The sequence below is a fragment of the Phocoena sinus genome, chromosome 12 (genome assembly GCF_008692025.1).
Source record: "Phocoena sinus isolate mPhoSin1 chromosome 12, mPhoSin1.pri, whole genome shotgun sequence".
NCBI lineage: Eukaryota > Metazoa > Chordata > Mammalia > Artiodactyla > Phocoenidae > Phocoena > Phocoena sinus.
Genome location: NC_045774.1, coordinates 18,705,359 through 18,711,597, shown reverse-complemented (window position 1 = coordinate 18,711,597; position 6,239 = coordinate 18,705,359).

The following is a 6,239-nucleotide window of genomic DNA, read 5'->3' as shown; positions in this document are numbered from 1 at the left end:
CACTTTTGCCTTTTATTTTTAAGCGGGTTAATGATATCATGTGAAAGGTCCAACTTGTCCCTTTCAAAGGAAATTTAAAAGTATCTGTGACATACCAAAGATAATGCAAAATGAGGTCTTGTACATTAAGTATGAACTTGGATAGGAAATATCTGTACATTTATTGAGCAGGAGGAAAAAAAAAGACTGGAAATCCTATTAAAAAAAAAAAAGACTAGCAAATTGCATTTGCTCTCACAGGTGAACTCTGAGAATAAGTAGTAACTATCATGGGCTATAAAATGTAGCTTGCCCTTCTCATGTTAAACCTGAGCCTTGGCTAGGAATCAGATGTGTTTGTGTGTTATATATTTAAGTAAATCAACTCTTTAACCTCTTCGGACATGTATTCTCTGTAGAATCATTTTCCTGAGGCCAAGGAATAGAAAGCAGACCCTGATTTAAGTAATACTAATTTAATTAATACAGCCCTCTTAAGTTTTTAAAAATCATGCATTAAATCTTGCTTTCTAGGAAACATATGTGTCATACTTTAAATTTTTTTCTAGTCTAGGTACAAAGTAGGTACAATTTTTTAAGTTTTTTAAATTCCAGAGTCCAATAGTGTAAGTATTATGAAATATCTATGCCAAAACCAAAATGGTAGAAATATAAAGCTTATCCTAGGTAGTCAATGAAAGACTGAATGTTCTTTTTTCATATACTGAGTTTTATTTTTTACAGGAAATTCATCATGTTTACATTGATTTAGCAGTGGATTCAGAATCAGTAGTATTGCACTTTCTTTACCCATCTTTACCATATTTGTTTTCTTAGAATAATTTTAAGGATTGACAGCACCTTAAATAATTGTTTTCTATAAACACTCAGGGTTCTGTATGTCAGTGTGAGGTAGTGTATTCTATTTATTATTTCCTACACTTCAGAAGTAAAACTGAGTAACTGTTTTGCTTTACTCCTAAATTCTCACTATAATTTATTTTTGCAACTTGAACATGAAACTTGAAGTGAGGGTGTTGGGGAAGGACAAGTTCTCTACCCTTTCTGGATTCTTCTGGCTGGTCTAAGAATTAAGTTGACTTGAAACAGATTAACAGGAGAAAATCAAATTTAATTGCATACATATAGGGCCCCAAAAGAAAAATGAGACCCAAGGACAGGTTGGGCAATTGAGGCTTACCTACCATCTGAGAGAAAGAGAAGGGGATAGGGGTTTGTGACTTCAAAGGGGAGGAAAGCAATTCACTCGAAGATGGAAAATGTTTGGTAAACAAGTATTTGCTCTGCCATGCAGAGACAGTGGGACCCAAAGAGGAATCTGGTCTTCAGGCTCTGCTGAGTGCCCCACCACACCTGGCCCATGTTCCTTGTAGCTATCTCAGGTGCAGAAATAAGCAACAGGCCCTTTGTCTAAATTCTTTTAGTCAGTTAAGGGGGAGGTAAAAAAGACTTCCTGAGTCTCGAGTTTCTTAAAAATAATCAGCCTGACGTCATTCTCATGCCAAAGAGATATATTTTGGGGTGGCAAATTTTGCTCCCTTACAAGGGTAAGCTACATAAATGATTAAAGGAAAGAAGAGAATACTTTGATATTCCTTATTCACTTAATTGCTGAATAAAAACTCAGCCTCACTTCAGACTTAAATAGTTTTCTGGGAATGGAGCTCAGAAATCTACTTTAAAAAAAATCTGGTGATGTCCATTTTGAAAACCCTGTGGAGTGGGTAGCAATAAAGTGTTGTTTAGTTTGAAATCTATGTTTTTACATAAACTATGAACATGCTTAAAATATAGCATTTTCATTTCCATTTATAAATCAGTGTTGTTCAAAAGTCTGAACTCCTTAAACAGTGGACCCGCAGAATAAACTCACTTTCGTCCACTGCAGAAAATGGAGACCTAAGGGTTCTGACAGTCTGGACTAACCTCCAAGTAGTGTAGCCATTTGGAAAAAGGAAGTCATAATCTCTGTGTCATATCTTTATTACACTGTTCTCCAAAATGATACAATCTGTAAATTAATAAGTGTGAAAACAAGAAATAAAACTACATAAACGTTAGCATGTATGAAAAAAATTTTGATGTTGGGCTAAGAAAATCTTTAAATCCTCAAATGCTTAAAGCCAAAGAGGAAAACATAGATACATTTGGTTATATCAGTATATCTTGTATAGCAAGATGATATAAGTAAAATTATTACAAATTACAGCAAAGAAAATATTTGTAATTCATTCAGTTGGGGGAGGATTAATAAGTCAAATAATAAAAATAAGCACTCTGTAAGACAATGAGTAAAAATGAGCAAATAATGTAAAACCAGCACTTACAGAAGAGGCAATTCATGTGTCAAATCTTAGTATCCAGGAAAATTCACCAAAAATGTATGAGTTTGGTTATATCTCTGATTTGGATGAACATATAGGATAATAGATATTCATAATCTGCTGTTAACTAGATCTGTCTTGATAGATACCTGTGAGTTTTCCCTCACGGGTTGCTGTTCACTTTACACTTTTAGTCCACATCTTGCCTAGAAGTGGAACTGCTGTTGATGGGGAAATAGAATTAAGAACGCAACCTCCTCCCAACCCAGAAAACCTCCCCACAAAGTTAGACCAGAATGAAAGCACTTATTGAATAAGCATGAAACCAGAACGTGATCGTCACAGGCAATATGCTAAGAGATTGTAAAAACAGGAAGAAGTCTTACCCTTTCATATAGCCCAGCAGATCCGACCCGTTCCATGCGTGTTCTCAAGGTACACAATAACTAGTCCTCAGATAAGAGGGCTTATCAGCCCCATTTTTCACACATAGCGAATCTTCAATTCACTTAATAACTGGGGTTATTAGTTTGCATTAGCTAACTGAGTTTATCCAAAGGAAAAACAAACCTCTTATGTCTTTATGGCAGGAGGAAGTTTTACAAGTTGGCATGAGGCTTCCACCAAAGTTAGGCTTCCCCCTCCCACAGAAACTGGGAGACGGGACCCTATCTTCCTTGATGATCACATTTCAAAGAGATGGCTCCTAGGCCCTTGAGCAAGCTGATGAGAGACATTTAGCTTTAAAAATGATTTACATACATTCCAAAGAGACAGAGAAAGAACTTACAAGTTTTCAAGTGTAAATACTCTCAGTAAAAAGGGAGAGCACAGGCAGAGAGAGTCTCTTCCCTTATTTTCCACAGGGAGAATCAAGCCTCTTAATACTTTTAATTTGCATTTGCCTTTACTATCAACTCTGGGTAACCATTTGCTTATTTGTACAAAGGAGAATATGGAGGAGCTTGTTCACTGCAGCATTGATTGGATAGACATGCAAAAAAGTTAATCTGAATGTTTATCTGTAGTGGAAAAATGAAATGGACGATTGAATATCCATACAAGGAGATACTGTGCAGCAGTATAGCAACAGTTATATAAAAATATGTATTAAGAATTTAAAGACTTTGTACAGCTAAATACCAAGTTCCTGATTATAATTGCCTCAGGGAAAAGCTAGACCTGTGGATATTGGTCAAGGCTGACTTGAGCTGTTTAGATAATGTTTACAGTTTTACGGTACAATTCATTTTACATTGGTCAGTATGTTCCCTACACTACCACTGAAATGAAGAGGAACATTTCCATTTAAAACATAATACTTAAAAAAATAAAAGCTGCTTTGAATGATCTTTAATGTTTACTACATTTAATAACATCACTTATAATTTGGCTCTTCTTGGATCTTACATATATTAGTTTACTTGCTAAGTCAGTTAACTTTCCTAAGATTAATAGCTGGACTTATTCAGCTCAGAGTTTAAAATGTACATCTCCATTCGCATGGGGTGAATTTTTGCTGCTCACTCTTGCCAGTCTTCAAGAATAAACAATTGTGCAATTTAAAGAACAGGATTTATCCACATGTGAAATCATATGAACTACCCATTTCTTTTCCAAAACTGGATTTTGTTTTGAAATTTGAATATAGAAAACCACTATTCTTTTTATTTCTGATTCTCCAAGTTTTGTGTGTATGGTGGGATGAGGAGGTAGGAATGTAGATGATATAGGTTAGAGTTACATATAAAATACTGCTAGAGGGCTTCCCTAGTGGCGCAGTGGTTGAGAGTCCGCCTGCCGATGCAGGGGACACGGGTTCGTGCCCCGGTCCGGGAAGATCCCACATGCCGCGGAGCGGCTGGGCCCGTGAGCCATGGCCGCTGAGCCTGCGCATCCGGAGCCTGTGCTCCGCAACGGGAGAGGCCACAACAGTGAGAGGCCCGCGTACCGCAAAAAAAAAAAAAAAAAAAAAAAAATACTGCTAGAACTACACACATATTAGTAAATCAATCTATTGCCTCTGAAAAGTCATCTAAATACCATCTGGCATTGTCCTACTAGTCCATTAGCATTTCCCAAATCAAACTAATTATCTTTCAATCTTCTTCCCATTGCCAAACCTGCTGTAGAGGTTGAAGTGTTTATATATTACAAATTTTATGTTCACTCTAAGTTAACATGTGATGCTATCTTTTAGTAGTATGATTATTTTGTTGATCTTTGTAAACCACGCTAAATTTATACCTGCCATTTCTCTCCCTTTAAGAAAACTTTGCTTTTGAGTTTTTAGTATAGCTTTAGTCATACTGTTAAATTGTGATTTGAGAGCCTACAGAACTTTAAAAAAATACAGTAATTGCTTTAAGTGAAGTCATAATAACATGGGTTAAACTTGGCTTCAATTTCAATTCAATGTAATGCTTTGCTGTCTGTCTGTGGTTTAGAGATGAAATTCTGAGGATTTCTTTTATTCATTAAAAACTGAGATACTCTCCAAATTTTTTTCTCTTATGGAAATTTAGTACTGTAAAGTACTATAGTACTTTCGAGCCAGTTTGACTTAGAATGATTATAATAGCTGGGAGTAGAATCTAATTTTTGTAGTATAACACCTTTAAAAATTGAATATATACTCTAGGTATTTTTTGTTGTACTACTTGAGCATATTTCTATTCAATTCTATTTAACAAGGTGATTAATGATAAATTCATTGCTTGTTGCAATTGATGTGTAATATGTATAATAGTTGTCTCTACAAAGAAAGGAATTATGATTAAAATAGGAACTGATGACAGGATAGATAAATGAGCCATTCCTTAAATACATATAAAGCTAAGCATATTATATTCTAAAATAATGGTCACTGTTAACCAAAAATCAACTTATATTCAAAAATTTAAAGACCCATCTCAGTATAAAATGAAGACTGATTGGTAAATCAATGTTAAGTTTAAAATATTATGTTCCTATGATTTTAATTTATATATTATAATATTTCAATGTTTTGTCACCATACCCTTTAATTTACCTATAAAGGGCACATGAAATGAACACTTCACTCTGTAGCAGACTTTTACATGACTCAATGAAGGACCCCAAAGAAGAATTTACTTCCTGTAAATTTTAAGATAGTTCTAGGATGAACCAACCTAAGCTGAATCAAGAGTATATGAAATCCACTCCTGTACCCAGCTCTTTAACTCATTGTTATTTAAGACTGTCCTGAATTGTGGGTGCCAGACAGAATCTGATGTGATAACTAAGACTTTACTCAAATCAATGGTCATGCGCAGGCATGTGCTACCATTGGAATGTCAGCACCAAAATCCTTACTTACAGTTCAAAGGAGACAACTAAAAGTTTTCTGCTCTCTAATTCCCCATGTAATATATTAAATCAACAGGTAAAGAAGGGGAGCGATATTTATTTTCTTCTTAAGGATCTGGACAAGCTTCCAAATGGCTACTTCAAGTAGTGATATTTTTGGAACTGCATATTATGAAAGAGTTTGTCTTTTAACCTTTACTAAATGACATATTTGTAAGTACATTTTTGAAGCCTTCTTGTTCCTTTAAAACCAAGGTTAATGGTGAACTTGAAAGAGAAAATGAAATAGGTCTGTCACATGGAATTACCTACGAGCTTCTGCACCCACTCAGTCTGCTTATATAGAGAAGAAATTTAGCCAAATCCTGCTAGGTCCTTAAATGTAATTTTTCTTTCTGTTCCCAGGCCTCATGTTTTAAATAAAATATCCAATATGCCATAGTTTGTTAACTCTGTTCTAACATTAGTTTTATAAGTCACTTAAAAAAGTTGTAGTTCATTATTTCTAAAGCAGCATTAGTTTACAGGAAATTAATGTTAACTCTTTAAAGAATAAGTCTGAAATAAAGATGAGGCATTATACGT